Below are 20,731 nucleotides of genomic sequence, written 5' to 3'. Positions count from 1 at the left end.
CAGCAAAAGAGATGAGAGATAACATATTACATTAAGGACAACAATCATTCATTGTATAGCTTTTGTTTCAATATTCTGGAGGTCTTTTCAATTAGCTTCATACTATATGGCCATATGTATCAAGGTTTTTCTCTATTGCAGGTCTCTGCTAGTAGAGCCCAAGGTTTTTACTGATTATGACAAATGAGGGGAACCATTGAGCCTAAGTTCCTTTGAGTCTGGCTTACTGAGACATCCTAATCACACAGCAAATGTCTTCCATCAGTTAGTGTGCTATTGTTATTACTAACAAAATCTTAATTTTCATTGTTATGTATTTCCTAAGTTAACCACATATTTTGAAAATGTTAAATTCCATCTTCCACTGGGAGAATAACCAGAGTACATTATTTGATATTTCTTAACACCTCAGTATGCTTTTGTACAGTGCAAGCATAATGCTTGGTATTAGAACATAAAAAGCATCACTGCTACTGACATATTCCCTCTGAGGATGAAGGACAGTAAACTGTTCATCTCCAGGAGATTATCAGGGAGGATCTTTTGTGTTTGTGTGACTGGTCAATGACAATTTCTAGTTGAATAACTCTGAAGGAAATACTTGTTGGTGTGAGCACAGTCTTATTATAGCTTTCAGTAAAGGATGATAGATTTTGCTGTCATTGTGAGAAACTGCAACATGTATACTGGCAATACAAAACTAAATAAAGCACTAGTAGATGTGTTTGGTTTAGCTATTGATCAACAAACAATAAAGGCTCACTTTGAGAAAGTTCTAAACATTTCAAGCTCAGATGTCCACAAACTGCTTTACTTTACTCAATATTGGTTCAGATGAAGAATTTAAATTTCTGCTATTTATGGACTTGCAAGTTATAATACATTCATTGTTCTTCAGATATCAATATTCTTCATTATTTTGCTTAAACAAAAGACACTTGTTATAATTCTTTGGTGAGGCTGTAACTGTGTAGCCTTTTGGAAACAGAAAAAAAAAACACCAAACATTTTTATGGTTCCTTTAGTGTTTAACAATAGTTCTCTCTCTACTCAAATTTTCTTCCCTTATTACAACCTACCACTTAGTAAAAGTGAAAAATTCAGATGGTATAAAACATGACTATATACTGACTTCTGAACTGTAGCTAACTATTTGTATACTGCTCTATTTGGGAAGGGCATGAATGTAAAATTGGTGACAAGGCTGTTTTAGGAAGAGGTATGTGGCTAGACCTATAAAAATGGGCAATGCCTGTGAAAAAGTTGTGCCATGTACAGAGGGTTCGAATATTCAAATGAATAGGATGGCCTATAATATGAATAACCTTCAATCTTTTCTCACCCATGCTTGTCATTGCCCAATGGGCTCCTAAACCAAGTAGCCATGGCGACGGGAACTCAGGTTATGCATGGGATAAGTACCATTAACTTCCTCTCAACAAGTCTTAATGCCTAGTGTGCCAGCAGCAGAGATCAATATTGTGCCCCCCCATAGGAGGTTCCCGGGGTGATCAGACAGTAGTTTGGTGGCAGGTTGATTACACTGGAGCATTTCCATCATGCAAGGGGAAGCACTTTATGCTTACTGTTATAGATTCTTATTCTGAATGTGAATTTGCCTTACCCTCACAGAATATTTCTGGTCTGTCTACAGATTCATAGAATATCTTGTCCAACTCCATGACAATGAAATGGTTTTAGGTATGGAACTTGCGATTGGATTCACCACTTAACTAAGTTCATGATGTTCAACTGGTATTATCCAAGTTCTAGCTGTCTTCCACACAGGAAGAATAGCACATCTGAATAGGAAACCACCACCCAAGCACCTTTCAAGTCTTGATGGTGGCATTAATTCTTAACATCTCTCCAGGGATGTAAAGCTATTTTTGATCTACAATTTTCACATTTTTATTTCAGTTGGGATAAAAGTTTGGCCACTGATAAAATTTGGGTTGATAAATCTGCTTTCCATTTTTGAATAGACCATTTCTGTGGTCTCAAATATATTTTCCTCAAAAATCTTTTGTATGCAAATAACATTTTTTTTTGTTTGTCATGGCATTAGAACCCTGAGCCTGGACGCTATCCCTGAGCTGCTCATCTGAAGGCTAGTGTTCTTGCACTTGAGCCACAGTGCCACTTCCTGTTTTCTGGTGGTTAATTGAAGATAAGAGTCTCATGGACTTTCATGCCCAGGCTGGCATTAAACTGTGATCCTCAGATATTAGCCTCCTGAGAATCTGGGATTACATATGTGAGCCACCGGCACCTGGCTAATAGTAACATTTTTTTTTTGGCCAGTCCTGTGCTTGAGCTCAAGGCCTGAGCACCGTCTTTGGACTTTCTACCACTTGAGCCTCAGCACCACTTCGGCTTTTTTCTGTATGTGGTACCGAAGAATCGAACCCGGGTCTTCATGCATGCTAGGCAAGCACTTTAACCACTAGGCCAAACTCCCGGCCCCAGTAGTAACATTTTTTTAAACACAGCAGAAGAGACAAATCCTTCCTCTGTGTCCCATGTGAGAATGTTTCCTCCATTGTCCTGATCTGGAGGAAGTGGGGATATTATTCCCTCATGCACTTGGACATGAGAAAGCCTTGATTTCTCTGACTCAGGGAGCTCTGCTCTCCCTGCCAGGCTAATGTACTGTCTTGCCTCTCACTGTACATGGCTGTTGGCTTTGAAGACAGAATCTTTGATCTCCAAGACATCCATATTTTTTAAATAATATATTTGAATTTGTATAGAAAATAGATTTTCCAAATATTTTAAGTGATTATAGATCTTATTCATTTTTAAAGGATTTCTCCCTTCTGCATATATAAATGTTCCATTAAGAACAAAACAATTATGGTAAGAAAAGTTACATAGTACTTTAGGAATATTCAGTGCTAATTTAACCAAGTCACTAGTGGTCTTCTGGCCTATATATTATTTTTTAATTTATTCTCTTTGCCTGATATGTCCTGCCAATCCTCAGTTTATGAAACCTAGATTTGTCACCATTTTATACATATAAACTTCATCTCCCCTGAAGTCTTTCCTGACTAGCCCGTAAATCTAGAATCATTTTCTCTTTATCTATACCACTGTTGGAAATGTGGCAACACCAAGTACATGAGGTAGCTAATTTTTCTTTGTATGTCTTATGCCTTAAATTATATTCCATTGTCATATCCACTATAGTTTATTTGCTATACCTCTTTTAAAAGACAGAATTATATTTCATAACTACTTAAATACTATTTGACACTTTATTCTAAACATAGTTATATAAAATTTGCACTGTTTAAATATCAAATTATATACTACTAGTGAATATAAAGCTGACTAACCAGATCCTAGATATAATTTTTAGACAGAACATTTTCAAACTATGTAAAATCAAGGGCTAAACTATGATCTCTAAATTTTTGTCAAAGAAAACAAAACTTTCACTCCTGTATTTACTATAAATATTCCCAAGATAAATGATATCTTAGCAGCCAAAAACATGAAAATTTTGCAACAATGCCAATATTATTATTTTGAAATTATAAACTATTTCATAACAATATCTATCATTAGTTCCAGTAGCACAAAGTAATCAGCTTTGAGTTGGCTAAATGTCATTCATTTTCCATGTAAAGGAGTTTCCTTGGATGAAAACTGCATCTATGATAAGCCTGGGACAGCTTGTACCACAGGTTTTATCAAATTATAGAAGAGCATTGGAACTGATCATAAGAAAACAATTCAAGTGGTCAGATCTAGGCAATTTTAATGTGAAATAAGAGTGACAACAATACATGGAAACAGTAGCAATAAAAGCATAAAAATATCCAGGAATAAATTTAATCAAAGTGGTTAAAGATAACTACAATGGAACCAATTTAAGAGAACATGGGGGAAATTGAAAGATATCCCATGTTCATGAAGTAAAAGAATTGTTGTTAAAAATATCCCTACTGCTGGGCGCTGGTGGCTCCTGCTTGTAAATTCTAGCTACTTCAGGAGTCTGGGACCTGAGGATCGCTGTTCAAAGCAAGCCCAGGCATGAAAGCCCTCCAGACTCTTTATCTCCAATAAAGCACCAGAAAACAGGAAGAAGCACTGTAGCTCAAGTGATAAGGCACTAGCCAGGAGCTGAAGAGCCCAGAGGCAGGGCCCAGCCCTAGGCCCAGGACCTTCCCTCACTTGACAAAATATATCTATACTACTCAAAGTGATATAGAGATCCAAGGAAATTTCTATCAAAATATCAATGGAATCACACACAGTAATAGAAAAAATACAATCCTTTGGTAATTTTGAATTTTTAACTAATTCCCTTACATTTATTTCTGGCAAATGAATAAAATAAAGATAATGAAGAACAAACCAAGTAAATTGCACTGCAAACCCTATTGTCAGTGCCTCTTAATCTTTAAAATGCCTGATACATTTATTATAATGTTATGGCTCTTAGTTTACATAGATTGATGAAATGGACTTCTATATGAATTCACAACTGTGAATTGTAATTATATTATAGTCCTTAGAGTCCTAGTTATAAGTTAACAATAAGCTATTCTTGCAGTATATTTGAATCCAATATGGCATATTTATGTAAGTCCTACAGAGTTCATTAAATAGGGGTATAAACTATAACACACCGGATAGTTCAAGAATCAATATGATCATTCGGGCCACACTCTATGCTTCTTTCTTTTTAATTCTGGAATCTTTATTTCTGTTGCCTCTGTTGCCATTAATAGTTTAAATTTCGTACTGGTACACATTGTAGTAAATCTCCTTACTCTAAATAATTTCAGTATAGTGTCATCATCACATTACTCTATTTGTTAAAAGTAGATCAGATCATATGTTATAGTACTCTTAAATCACATGAATTCTAGCAACTGCTTTATTCTCTTTTTTTGGGTCATGGGTCTTGAACTATGGGCCTAGGCATTGTCCCAGAGTTCTTCAGCTCAAGGCTGCCGCCCTACCCCTTGATTCACAGCATCACTTCTGCTTTTCTAGTGGTTAATTGGAGATAAGAGTCTCATGGACTTTACTGCTCAGGCTGGCTTTTAACTGTGATCCTCAAATCACAGCCTCCTGATTAGCTGAGTAGGATTGCAGGCATGAGCCACTGTGCCTGGCAAATTCTAGCAATTCTAAAAGCAACATCAGTTTGTTCTCTTGTAAAAGTTTTGCAGAAAATAACTTTTAGTATAAATGGAAAAAGGAAACCAATACTCTTGTGCTAATATCTTGAGATTTATCCTCTAGTATTACAGAACTTTTTAAGCTTTAGATAGCTAGATCACCATGACTATAAACCAGTAGGAAGTTATGACATATAATGCAAGTTGTTTTTATTGATGCAGCTGTTTACGTCTAGTAGTGTGAAATATTTCAAACAGGGAGTTGGATTACATTAGTGAAGAGAAATGAACAAAGTAAGTCCCATAAGTACATGCATTTCTACGAAGAATATTGGTTATATTGTCTTAGGGAGGGGAATTAACAAAATATATCCCAGATGCAGAGGTAGTCATAAAATAAACTTTGAAAGATAAAATTTAAAAACTGTACAAGAACACAGGCAGTGAAAAGAACTAATTATTTTGCTACAAAAGAGTCAAAGTCAGATGGTTTCAGATTTCTCTGAAGCAAAACAGGATATGTATAGACAAGGAGAATTTCATACTCACAAGGGCATGGTCTTTATAACCATAACTATGATAAGACCTAAAGACTAAGATATTGATTAAATATTAATACATCAAAATGGAAAAGTAATAAAATAGCAGGTGATATTTTTAAGTCAATGAATCATATTAGATAAAGTATAAATTCCATTGGCATTACCATATCAATAAATGAATGCCAAAAAGAAATAACTTGAAGTGTAATATATTAAATCAGTAATTTTTCTAAAATTTCTTAAAATTCCTTAATTGAAGGATAATTCAGAAAATAGGGAGATGCTGGTAAAGACAAAGAAGCCTCCAATAAGTTCTAATAAAGAATTCTTCACCACTATCTTTTCAAATTTTAATTAATTTCTACACAAAAAACTGCTCATAATGTTAAACTATCAATAAATTAAAAAAAATTGAAATTCTACTCTGTTAAAATAGCTCAGTTGGTAGAATGTTAGACCGAAGTCTAGGTTAGGTTGATTTTTAATATAATCTATTCAATTTTATTTATTGAAATATGACTAATTAATAATGAACAATGTTTTAGAAATTCCTAGTATAAATACTTCAAAATCCACTTGGGATTTACTTAACCCTCTCTTCTACATGATGCTTAACTCACTACCTGCTATTTGTCTTAATAAAATGCACCTGTATTAGAATAACTCAATGCTCAAATTGTTTGACAGATGAATCAATGAAATAAATGAAACACTACTGTATTGTTGGGCTTTTAATCTTTAATGTGATAGTTATACAAATATAGACCATGTATTAAATAGTGTTCATGTGGTGAGGCTAGCAGTTTGAGGTTATATTGTGTTCTTCCATATTGTTAAACATGCTGAGTTTCTCTATAGTCTACAAGAAAACTGTCACTATTTCCATGCCAACCACCAGTGCAGGGTTCCTGAAATACAGTTGAAAAAGGACATGTTAGAAATAATTTATTTTATTGGAACTGCATTGGGATATTATCTGGCATCTGTTGCCTCTGCTTTGGAACTGTCTCCTACTGTTTGAAACCTTTTAGAAATGAATTAGAGTATCTTCAAAATTTTTCTGTAATGAATGTAATTAGAGAATAAAGAAATGATTTGTTCTAAATAAAAAGAAATGATTTCTTCTTAAATCCTAAAGTCAGAGTCCTAGTTTAAATGCTCCATGGCAATATTTCCTTGAGTGATCATCTAGAGAGCTATTTAGGCATGGAGAATGTCCCTTTTAATTTTGTAGTGCTTACTTTCTATCAATATACTTTATATCAATATAAACTCATGGAATATTTATTTCACACTTTTCTTAAAACTCAACATTACTTATTTTGCTTCTGAAATTTTTTCAGGTTCAATTGAGCTGTTTATCTGCTTAGTTTTCACATTCCTTTAATATGTACCTAATCCTAATATTCTTTAGCGCTTTCTTAGGTTTTGACATTTGGAGATGTTCTAGGGTAATCTTGTATATTTTCTTCAAGAATCCTAAAAACAGCTATGTTTAAGAATCACTCTATCTTCTTATTGAGCCATGTTAACAAAAGTTAGGATCATGGCACTAAGGTTGCATATGTTCATGGTACATTATTTATTCTAGGCTTTCTAAATTGATAGAGAAGGGCCATGCAAAGTATCTCTAAAAATATTGATATATTTCATCACTTGTATTTATAATAAACCAAAAATGAGCCTACACTGACTTCTTCAATTATCATCCTTTACTTACTAAGCCATGTAAATTTGTATGTGTCTGCCAGACCTGGACTCTGAACTCAGGGACTGGGTGTTGTCCCTTACCTTTTTAAATCAAGGCTAACACTCTACCACTTTACCCAAAGTCTCATTTCTCACATTTTTTGTGGTTAATTCGAGATAAGAGTCTTAATGAATATCCTGTCTAGAGATGGCTTCAAATCCTCATATCTCAGCCTCCTGAGCAGCTAGGATTACAGGCATACACCATCAGTGCCAGGTGCCATGTATTCTTATTGTTTATATACATTCCAAAAGAGGAAATGGGATGTATTTAAACATATTGAATAATTTTAGAAGTAGGATTTCTTGGCTACTTTCATTAAGGTAACTTAATGACATGCAGCATTCAGTATGGTCCTGCTGTGTAGGAATTTTATGTTTTTGTGCACATAATGAACATGTGGTGACAAGGCATTTGGTGCCCTAAATAATAAAATAAAGAAACTAAACAGCCAATAAAATGTTTAGAATGCCTTTTACCTGATGGTTTAAAATATTTTCCCTTAATGATTGAAGTCAGAAGAACCATTATAATTAACTATTTTAAGTAAGGAACAATCTGAACACATAATCTTAAATGTATTTGTTAATAGAATGTTTGCATTTATGAAAAATATATGTACTTCAATATTTATTAGATCTGTAAGTATATGATTTAATCATAATTCCCATTAGGATAAATTGTTCTTCAATTACAACAAAATGATATGGAAGATCCTCTGGTCTATAGAAAATATTTGTTTACCATTTTGGCTTTCTAGCCAGCACCATAGTGGTAGGCAATAACAAGCTCCTTATAAAAGGTGGCAAAAGGGGAGCCAAGAAGAAAGTGGTTGACCCATTTTTTAAAAAAGAATGGTATGATGTGAAAGCCCTGGCCATGTTCAATATAAGAAATATTGGGGAAAAAAGTAGTCACAAGGACTCAAGGAAGGAAAATCTCATCTGATGATCTCAAGGGTTGGGATTTTAAAGAGAGTCTCACTGATCTGCAGAATAACCAAGTCGCATGTAGAAAATTCAAGCTAATTTCTGAGGATGTTACGGGCAAGAACTCCCTGACCAACTTCCATGGCAAAAAGTGGCAGACCAGGATGGTAGCTCATGTTGACGTCAAGACTACAGATATGTGTGTCGTCTGTTCTGTGTTGGTTTTAGTAAAAATCAGAACAATCAGATCCAAAGACCACATATGCCCAGCATCAGCAGCTATTTCAGATCTGGAAGAAGATGATGGAAATCATGACCTGAGAAGTGCAAACAAATGACTTGAAAGAAATAGTTAATAAACTGATTCCATGTCGGGAGTTTGGTCTAGTGGAAGAATGCTTGCCTAGCAGACATGAAGACCCAGGTTCGATTCCTCTGTACCACATACATAGAAAAAGCCAGAAATGGTCATGTGGCTCAAGTGGTAGAGCTCTAGCCTTGAGAAAGCTCAAAGGCAGCGCTCTATCCCTGAGTTCAAGCGTCAGGACTGGCAAAAAGCAAATTGATTCCAGACAGCATTGCAGAAGACATAGCAAAGGCTTGCCTATTTCATGATGTTTTTGTTGGAAAAGTGAAAATGCTTCAGGAAGCCAAGATTAAATTGGTAAAACTCATGGAGCTTCATAATGAAAGTGGTAGTTTTGGAAACGATACGAAGGACGACTGGTGCTAAAGTCAAGCGAGTGGATGGTATAGATCCATCAGTCCAAGAATCTGTTTAAAAATTTAGTTTTATTTTTTTCATATAATTTTTATTGTAATTAATAGAAGGGTTACATGATATTTGCCAGATAGATGGTGCATTAATTCCCATACACTGATACCCTTTCACATGTCTTGGTCCCCATTTCCCTCCCTCCCGCCCCCACCCCTCATCTTGTTTTCGCCATTCCCTATCCAATTTCAAATAACCATAAAATTTAGTTTTAGTAGTGACAAATAAAGGCCTATTTGTGAAGAAAAAAAAGTGCTTGTTTGTTAAATCTGTTTCTAGAGAGTTATCTTTTCTTTATTATAATGAAAGTTTTTGGTGCTATAGTTATTTGAACTATTTTATTTATCTAATTTACTTTAGCGTAATAATAGTTCACTAAAACTGGGAGAAAATGAGAAAAGGGCTGACATTGTTCAAAAAAGAAATGTATTTATTAACTGACGTACATAATTGTAACATCACTTTACAAAGCAAATAAAAAAGAACACAAATGAGCACAAAAATCCCCATTAGAGATAAAAATTAAAACCTGCAATTCTAACTAGCCCAGAGGCTGGATCTGAGGGTCATGGTTTGACACCTTATCTACATGACACCTTATGTACAATTAACTACCAAAAAAGCAGAAGTAGAGCTGTGAAGTAAATGGCAGAGTTTTAACTCTGAGCAAGAAGCTCAGGTATAACTCTCAGGCCTGGACTGGCCAAAACAAAACTCATGAGTGCACATGCACACATCAATCAATTTATGCTTACTGACTACTTCTCCGTTAAAGAAGATATCATAGACTAACACTACCAGTATTATATAGAGAACAAATGCACTTTATTTCATATTAAATTACATTGACGGATTTTCTGGGTCTTAGGGGATCTCTATGTTTAGTCTTTTGAGGAACTGCAATACTGCTTTCAATAGTGGTTGAATGAGTTTACACTCCTACCAACAGTGTAGTAGTAATCCCTCCTAGCCACATCCCCACCAGAATCTGTTGTTATTAGATTTCTTGATAATAGCCATTCTAACTCGAGTGAGGTGGAATCTCAGAGTTGTTTTGAGTTGCATTTCTTTGGCATTTACCCAGTCATCCAGAAACAAGGACATACTAAAGCCACTAGCACAACAATGTTCATTGCAGCACTATTTACCCTAGCAAAGATACGGAACCAACCCAGATGACCCTCAGTAGATGATTGGATCAGCAAGATCTGTTATTTACTCAGAATGGACTTCTATTCTGCCATCAGAAAGAACACCATCACACCATTTGTAAGGAAATGGAAAGACTTGGAAAAAGTGAAGTAAGCCAGACTCAAAGGAACGTAGGCTCACTGGTTTCCCTCATTTGTAATAATTAGTACAAACCTTGAACTCTCTTTGCAAATGATTACAATAGCTCAAACCCTAGGTACATAAGGCCATATAGAATGAGGCTAAATGAAAGGACCTCCAGGATATGGAAACAAAACCTATGTAATGAGTGAATGTTGTTCTTAATGTACTATATTATTACTCATCTCTTTTGCTCTCCCTTGGTTACTCTCATATTGTTACATTATCTTTTCTTGTTATCTGGTATATTGTACATATGATTATTGTTTTATTTGAAATTGGATAGGGAAGGGCGGAAAACAAGATGAGGGGAGGGGCTGGAAGGAGGGAAATAGGCATTAACCTCAACTCAAATACTACAAAAATTTAAAATACTCAGAAATGTTAAGTATTTTTGAAGTTAAATATGGCTAATAAGTCATATTTTGCTTGCCTAATAATTTTACATATTTTAAGCCCCTGATACATGTTAATTTCTACAACTTTGATAGTCATTTCCTGTGTAGCTTTTTGGACTGCATGGTATGGTATCTTTAACCATGATTCTAATTTCAGTAAAGATTAAGTAATAAGTACCAAATAACTCTGAGGCTCTTAAACTTTGTGATTGTTAAAGAAGTACTCCTCCTAAGGCTTTTACTTCTATATTAACAGGTGTTTTGAGCTATATCACAGTTTAGATTGTCTATGTTCAGTTGAACACCAGCACTTTATATTGCATTTTGCTCTCTAATAAAGAAGACATCAAATCAATTTCAGCTTGTTTATCTCTCTATCTCTTTTTTGGTCAGTCATGGGGCTTGGATCCTGGGCCTGGGCACTCTCACTGAGCTCTTCAGCTCAAGGCTACCACCCTACCCCTTGAGCCACAGTGACACATCTGGTTATCTAGTGGTTAATTGGAGATAAGAGTATTATGGCCTTTAGTGCCCAGGCTGGCTTAGAACCATGATTCTCAGATCTTAGCCTCCTGATTAACTAATATTACAAGTGTGAGCCACCATACCCAGTGTTTTTTCTGTTTCTTATAATGGGTTTCTTATAGATGTAGCCAAATGGCATCAGTAACCAAATGGCATAGGTAATTAGGTATTAGGCATAGGTAATTATTTTAAGGTGGTTAGGTTTTTGTTTAAAGTAAGAAAAGAATGATTAGAATAAATAAATTACTTTATGATAAATCTTCAGATTAGAATTTTAAGGCTGTGTAATGTGACTTCGTAGATAAGGAAATGTTTCCTTGGAACTACTATTTGGCACTTTCTTCTACTTAGATAAAGCATACAAATAAAAATGATGTGATTTTCCATGCTATTCCCAATGACATAACTTAATGTTAAAATGATGTTTTCAATTCTGATAGTTTTTATCAATATAGGTAAATCTATCAGGTTAGAAAGACTAATATTGGTTAGTAATGACTTGTGATACTGATGTGTTCTCAAATTTAAAAATAAACTTTCACTTTCAAAAAATAAAGAAGGCATCAAGGGAGAGTGATTGAGGGAGTAAATGTGATCCTTATAATATATGCATATATGGACATGTCAAAACGAGTTTATAATATACAGTTGTATACTAGTAAAATTGAAGTTAGTAAAAATGTGGAAAAATGTGCCTCAAAAAGGAAGTCGAAAATTAAAACAAAAAATTTAAAGTAATATGTATCAGTGTTTTTTTCATGTTCATTAATGGGTGATCATCGAATACATACTTCAATTTACTTTAGATATTAAATCATACTTGATTTCCTCTTAAATCCACATTATAATGACTTAAAAAGAAATTTTAAATAATAGCTAATTTTGTTTTGTCAGTCCTTCATTTAGGCTCAGGGGCAGAGCACTGTCTTAGGTTTTCTCAAGGCTAGAGTTCTACCACTTTAGCCACAGCACCACTTCTGGCTTTTTTCTGTGTATGTGGTACTGAGGAATCAATCCCAGGTCTTCGTGCATGGTAGGCAAGCACTCTACCACTAGGCCAAAATCCCAGCTAAATAATAGCTATTTTTTTGCTTATGGTATCTCTGGTTTTTGTCACTTTTCAACACATATTATAAGCAATATAGATTTTAAAAGAATATGGACTCTGAAAATGAGAAAAGAATATTGAAATTATAGAAATAATTGTTTACAAAGATATAACATTTTTTTCTAGTTACTTAATCTTTTTCCTGATCTGTAATATGAGAATTATAATAATGGTATTCACTTGTAATTGTAATGGTCAATTGTAATCACTTATGTGGAAAATTTACAGAAATGCTTGAGTATTTGTTTTCACCTTTAAAAGCTAAACTCAGAGACTGCTTTATTCCCTTCAAGAAGGAGATGAGAAAAACCATTCAGAATTCTTACGACTTTAGTGATTTTTGTTTAAGCAGTTGTAACCTAATATTATACAAGTTATTTTCTACCCTATATCAAACTTGTTTTTCAGTACACTGAGGACAATGAATCATTTTTAATAATGGCACATATGACATATTTACACTTGTGATAAATACAGGAGTTTCTGATTTTCCATTTATTATTGCTATTTAGTCACAAGAACTTAACACTTCACAAAATTTATTTTAAGCCGGGCCTGGTGTCTCACGCCTGTAATCTTAGCTACTCAGGAAGCTGAGATCTGAGGATCGCGGTTTAAAGCTAGCACGGGCCCTAAGTCTTTGAGACTCTTATCTCCAATTAACAACCAGAGAACCGGAAGTTTTGCTGTGGTTTAAGTGGTAGTTTTTTTTTTTTTTTTTGAGCTGTAGAGCTCAGGGACAGTACCCAGGCCCAGAGTTCAAGTCTCACGACCTGCAATAGCAGCCAAAAAGAAAAAAAGAAGAAAGAAAGAAATTTGTATGAAGAATCCTTGACAAAACTAACAAGGCATCTTCACAAGGATACAAAGGAAAGGTAATAAAGAACTTTTTCCTTATAAAAACTTCTAAGCTGTATAATTTGATTTTCCCCCAGAATGCAAAACCTTAATATTAAAAGCAAAGACAAAAAATGTAAGAAGAAAACAGTAAAATAGAAGACTTAAGAAAAGGACTTTTTCTATGCAAATGTATTACAGATATTGTTGGGGATGAATGGGTTGGGTTTTAATAAAAAATACTTATCCACATTGTGAGTGATTGCTGTCCTTAATGTACTATGTTATCTCTCATCTCTTTTGCTGTCTCTTGGTTATCTCATATTGTTATAGTATTTCACCTTGTTATCTGATATATTTTATACATGCATATTTGGTTATTTGAAATTGGATAAGGAAGGCACGTTGAGGTCATGTAGATGTTCCCCTGGGTCCACAAAGCTACCATCGGCAGGAGAGGCGGTTTTACGGAACAAGGGGCTTTCTTTTCACTTTTCCAATGCCCAAGGTATCGTTCAAGTTTTTCACAATAGATGTTTTCCATGCACTGTTCTTTCTTTCCACATGGAAGGGACAAAACCGCTTTTATTCACTGAATTTTGAACTCTCCACCAGGACTTAGAATCATCCAGAAGCAATCACCTCTCATTCTTCTTGATCCCAAGCTCTTGTTCTTGTGCCACGTGATTAAATTTGGCTATCACTGCTACTTCCTCCTCCATCTTTCAGCCGTACCTGTTGCCGAACCCCTGGTGACTGCAGTCCACCTGAGGAAGATCCCAGGACACTGGGGGGGCTGATGGGATGGCCACTATGGTCAGAAATGTTTACCTATTAATGGGACCTTAAAATGAATTTATGCAGACAAAAACCCTCACAGGTATATGATAGTTTGTAAGACAAAATTTGTTTCCTTTTCAAACAGAACTTTTTACTTAAATTAAATAAAAACAAAAGAAAGTTCTAACTGCAGGATATGTGTACAGAAATAAAAAGATGAAGTGGGAGATACTCACAAAATTCAATGCATTTCATGTAAAATTAAGAATATTGTGAGAAGGGATAGAGAGGGATGAGAGAGAATGATAAAAGAAGTGACATTATTAATCAAGATGCATTGTACTCATATACTACTTTATTGAATGGCAATGCCATTGTATAACCACTTAAAGATAAAAATAAAAATTTAAAAATAAAAGTACAATCCAAGAGGCAGTGACTCATGGCTACAATCCTAGCTATTCAAGAGGCTGAGATACAAGGATTTCTGGTTGAAGTCAGCCCATGTAGAAAAGTCCATGACACCCTTGTCTCCAAAAAACTACTTAGAAATAGTAAGTGACACTGTGGCAGAAGTACTTGTTTTGAGCAAAAACAGTTCAGGGACAGCACCTAGGCCCAGAGTTCAAGCCTCATTAAGAAAAAACTAACTAAATCAATAAAAATACAGTAATGTGTACATGCATAACATAATAATTATCCACAAATTTATATTTATATGTGTATACAGCAGCTTATACTTTATAGTTAGAAATTTTAGCTCATGTGGATAGGAAATGAGTAACACACCATGCAGGGCCTTATAAATGAAATGCTAGTACTTTGGACTTTGTCAGTTTTCTGCCTTTTTCCTCACTGGCTGAGATCTCTGTGGTGCTAAAGCTTACATAGGCTGGATCTTTGGGTATGAACTTTTCCCTATGGTGCTAGAACTGGTATCTTGATGAGAGCTCAGAAAGACTAACACTGAAAACTGCCACCATCTTCCACCGATCTACATTGTGGACAAATTTTAACAGATTGCCCATACTAATATCTGACTTGATAGAGAACAAATAACAGTTGTTTTCTCTTACCCAGTCTCAAGTGATTGTGTTCACAAAGTACTTACATGAAAGTCTTACTCTCCAGTTCTGTTTCTGAAGAAATCAAACCCAAAAAACCATATGGGTAGAAATATATTTTATTTTATTTTTTTATAATTTTTTATTGTAATTAATAAAAGGGTTACATGATATTTGCCAGATAGAAGGTGCATAAATTCACATACATTGATACCCTTTCACATGTCTTGGTACCCATCACCCTCCCCCCCACCCACCACCCACCCCCGGTCTTGGTTTTCCCCCCTTCCCTATCAAATTTCAAATAACCAAATAGAAATATATTTTAAGTTGACCATATTGAATTCAGTTGCAGAAGTATAACTATAAAATGCTTACTTCATTGATTTAAACAAGCCGTATAGAAGGCTTAGGGACTGTTTGAAAACATGGGGAATAGGATATACCTGAAAAATCTATAAGAAGTAAAATGGAAAGTTAACGGAGTCAATGATTGATTATGTTTAAGGAGAATATAATGTAAATATTTCTGCTATGTTCTTGTTCTGCTTAATAAGGTGTAGCTAATCCTTCATACAATAATATAAAATGCAGAATTAGGTTTGTGTGGACTTGGAAAAAAAATAACAAAATTGAATTTAAAATGTAGCATTTGCAATATGTGAACAATCAACTCAATATGCTCAGAGGCTGTTTTGAATTCAAAATGTCTGCACATTAGTTACAAGGATAAAGACTATGATTTTCAGAGTCAGTTGGAGATATGGGAGTAGATGAGTAAAAAGGAGCATGCTTCAGTGAGGAAATTAATTCTCAAGGGTCTATTTCTAAAATTAATGAATGTTAAAGATTTGGTAAGAGGAACAATCCATAAAAGAAGGATGAGAATTAGATTGAGAAACTTGTGCAGATTTATTAGATAATAGCAGAACAAATATACTCTTCAGTCTACCCACATAATCAATACACTGTTCATGTGTAATTTTTATCTTATGCAGTCCTTGGGGTTACTGTGAATATAAAATATTCTATTTAAATATTTTATTTACTCTATTATACTTATAGAGAACATATAGTTTTAGATAGAAAATACCACCTATTTTATTTGACCAACTATTATTTTGACCAACTATTTGGCACATAATGGTCTATAATGGTAAACAGATATATCACCTTGACACTTAAATATATGTAGCATCCAAATCAACTGCACTTCTAATTGTGTACTATGATCTATATGTCACCTTTCCATAGAAGATGGAGAGTAATGCAGACCACAGTGTCACTTCTGGAAGAGAAGTAAGATAATCATTTATATTTTAATATAAGCCATTCTTTCCAGAAGAATCTTATAATAAATGACAATGTACAATGCTCTTATTTTCCCAGCCAGTTGGGAACTTTTCCATGGGTTTATTTCAAGCCTTAGATAATGACAAATAAATTAGACTTAAACCCATGGAATTAAGCAAGAGAAGTCATCCTTAATTTATTCAACATTTTATAAACAATTGTACAAACTTGCCAATGATACACAATGAACCAAAATAACAGATGCACAATCTAAGGAGCCTTTCTCTTACTTAAAATGTTCTTGCATTTTTTTCCTGACCACAGTTATTTGTAGAAATTTTACATGATAGGCCTTGTGGGAAATGCCTGCCTTCCCTACACAAGGCTCAATGTAGAGCTATTGCATGACAGGCTCCGAAAGAAGCTGCAGCAGAGTATCCTTTGCACATATATGCTGCATTTTTAGATTTACCTCCCTTGCCCCTAAGTCTCTGTGAGGCTGAGCCCAACGTCCTCTGAAAAGTAAGGAGAAACAGTGAAGAAGCCTTATTTCACTCTGCTTCCATCTATTCCATGTCCTCTTCTTGCCTTCAGCACTAATTCTCCATCCCTGCAGAACAATGATTATACAACTCTCACAGTGCTTTTTGTTCATAGTTCCTTCAAGAGTGTCACCATACACAATTCTGTGCAGATATTCCTGATCCATTGCATAAACAAAAATTGAACAGAGAATTTGTGTTTCTTTGGATATTACACTCCTGTGTATCCTATTATACTAAGTGACTAAAGCCTTAATACTTCCATTTAGATTTGATTCCATCAATCAGTCTCAGATAGGTTAGCACTTGCATCTCAGCTCTTTTTCACACAGCTCAGAGGATTCCTGACAGAAACAAAGAAAGAAGAGATTGAACACATGTGTTTCAATCTAATTTCCACACAATTATACATGATAATTGATAATATACCTGATACCAGATAGCAATTAATAAATTCAATAAGTAAGAAAGATGCAATAAATTCATGCAAATACAGAAAGTCTATAGTAGGTTCATAATACAGCCTGAAAATAACCAAATTAAATTATTATTCCTGGTCATGAAATATCTAGCCCATTCTAGTTCCAAGAAGCTTCTCATGGTGCATCCTATTCTTGCTAATTTTATTTTTAAAAATTTACTGGAACTTGACATTGAACTCAAGACCTCACACTTACTTCCACCTGAAAATCTACTACTTGAGATAGGAGATTTGTTGACTTTACTTCCTGGATTGGGTTATAACCTCTGAATCTCAATTTCTAGTTTAACTAGGATTACAGTCTTGAACCAATAGTGCCAATACTTTCCTTTCTTGATTTTTTACAATTTTTGTATAGTATACAGTGGTCACAGTTATATTTGCCAGATACAGGGTATATTACTTTGCACATTTTTTTACATCCCTCATGTATTTGTCCCCATTTCCCTCCCCCCACACATTCCCAATCATCTTGTTTTCCCCCATTCCCTTTCCTATTTCAAATAAACATATATATATGTATATATATATATATATATGCAATATACCAGGTAACAAAGTCAGATACTGTAACAATATGAGATTAACCAAATGGCAACATAAGAGAAGAGAAATAATGTAGTATATTAAGAACAACAATGACTGAAAGTGGCAGGGCTCACTTTGTACAGGAGAGCTGAGTTCAAGCTCCAGGACCTGCAAAGGAAAAGAAAGAAAGAAAGAAAAAGAAAAGCAAAGATATTGCAAAGTCATTTTTGATATGATGAGACCCTGTTCTAAATTCTGTAAATTTCTTAATAAGAAGTGGCTGGATGCCAGTCGGCTAGAGCCTGGATGCACGCAGCCTTGGCATCCCCTCTGACCTCCTTGACCTTGGCAGTTCCAGGACAATTACTACCTAAGGTCTTGGGTACTTAGTTTGTCTCCACTAGGCCCCAGTCACCCTTGCTGACTCTCTCCTCTCTCCAGCCCCTCCAGATGGAGGACCACTCACCTGAGAGTGCTGGGCCACTCAGAGGCAGGTCCCAGCTCCTGCCCCTAGCTCCACCTTCTGTGGGCAGCATTTCAGGAGGCTAATGCCCAGGGATAGGAGTCCCAAATCTGCCTGTCCACTGCAGGGCAAAAGATCCGCAGCTAGCTCTTTACTGTGTTTGTGCCACTCTTCAGCCTGTTCTTCATGGGGGAGGGCGAGGGGGTGCTTTGGCCAAGATCTGTGGAAACAATGCAACGCCATGCTCGGGGCACAATGTCAGGCATAGATTTGGCGGGACCCCATGAGGAAGTGAACATCTTCAGGGGCAGCTTCCTGCATGCTTTCCAAAAACATGCCTTAGTTTCTTATAAAACTCGGGGACCGTGTTACTCTTATCACATTTTCAACCTTGGTAATTTCAGAACTATGGGTATCTGGGTTACACTCTTTCCCCACTTGCCATAGGAAATAAATAGATATTCTCAGGAACAGGAGAGCACCAGAGACCAGTAGAGACCCCCACATAGAAATAACTATGCAATGTGTGTTAGTGTTTCATTTTACCCAGCTATTATATATACTTATAATTTATATATAGAGATCATGTGTGTGTGTGTGTGTGTGTGTGTGTGTGTGTGTGTGTGTGTGTGTGTGTGTATACATAGAGGAAGAGACCATAGATCTATCTATAGACATACAGACAGAGAGACAGGCAGATAGATAGATAGATAGATAGATAGATAGATAGATAGATAGATAGATCAAAATGGTCACGTGCCCTTATCTTGGAACCCCCAAATGGTACCTTGACTCACTAACACTCAGTCCTTCCTTTCCCATACCAGATAAACTCATGCAGCAAGCATTCAATCAAGATATACTTCAAGTTTGGTCCTTGAGCAGATATCAAGGCTCAGATCTCTCCAGCTCAAGCTGTGACCTTGTTTACTATCATTTGTTCCGCCTTCACGCAGCCCCCACTAGCGATTTCTAGAATTATTTCAGCCCAGCTCTCAGTACATTAGATTGTAAGCAAGGTACCTCGAATCTTTGTCTGAGGTCCCCCCTTCCAGATGTTTTTGTTTGTTTGTATGGGTTTTTTTTCCTAATAAACCTGTGCTGGTGATGAAAAAAAAAAGCACAACAATCACATAATGTAAAGCTCTTGTTTTCATATCCTGGAGATCTTTCATTTAGACACATCTTATATGACCTCATGTATCTAGGTTTTAAGCTATGATAGTCCTCTGCTAGAAGAGTCCTAGATGTGTACAATAGTGCCAATATGTACAAATTCTTATAAAGCATTGATTAAAGACATTATAGAAAGAAAGCAGCAACAAAAATGTATTAAATTCCAATACCAAGGCAATTAATATTAGGATATTAGATTCTCAAGGCAGTATTATCAGTGATGGCTTTATTAATAAATCCATGTATAATAATATAGGTTCTTGCTTCCTTATAACACAAAGATATTTCCAATATTTTTTTTCAGTATTAACAGTGGATACAATAATGTTTAAAGGATGGATACTTTGAGTTAGAAACATGAGTCTCTGTACTAATAAACTTATAAATTATACTTTGTTTACTGTAATTAAAAAGAAAGGATAGATGCTGTCAAACAAAGTCTAAGTTAGAGAATAGGCTTTGTATATAATTCTTAGCTGCAATGTCCTACTGCAAAGATAATTTGACAGCAATTTTCATTCTTTATACCAAAAACATGGAAAAGTATTAAGACAAAAGACAATAGTATTTGCTTTTATTTTTTCTTTCCTTATCCATGATTATATCCTTCTAGTAGTTTTTGTAAAGTGAAATGCTGGTTGTTCATATCCTTAATACTAGCTACTCAGGGGGCTGAGATCTGAGATCCTCATTCCAAGCCAGCATAGGCAAGAAAGACTATGATACTCATAATCAAACAATCACCAAAAATCTGGAAATAGATCTGTGGTTCAAGTGGCTGAGTGTAGCCTTGAGCAAAAAAAGCTCATAGATAATGCCCAGGCTTTGAGATAATTTAAAACAAGAAAATGAGTTGCTTGGTTAATTTATAACATAAGATAACCTATTTATGAATTCTATCTCCCCTACTTACTTAATGACTGACTCTACATCATATTTAGCATCTGACTTGTTTATGATGTAGGGAAATAATGGTTTTTGCAGTTTTTCTGAGAGCAAAATGAGATACTACACATCTAGGTCTGTAGTAAGTACTGTGTGAAAACTAGAACTTGTTAAATTCGTGAAGT

General features: G+C 35.1%; 1 pseudogene; it reads right to left on the bottom strand.

Moving 5' to 3' along the window:
* LOC150041128 (mitochondrial amidoxime-reducing component 1 pseudogene) overlaps window positions 1-18,728 on the bottom strand; it is a 37,489-nt pseudogene extending 18,761 nt beyond the window's left edge.
* Window positions 18,729-20,731: the final 2,003 nt, after the last annotated feature.

This window comes from Megascapheus bottae, chromosome X (assembly GCF_031878675.1).
Source record: "Megascapheus bottae isolate mThoBot1 chromosome X, mThoBot2.hap1, whole genome shotgun sequence".
Classification (NCBI taxonomy): domain Eukaryota; kingdom Metazoa; phylum Chordata; class Mammalia; order Rodentia; family Geomyidae; genus Megascapheus; species Megascapheus bottae.
This window is presented reverse-complemented; position numbering and strand designations above follow the sequence as displayed.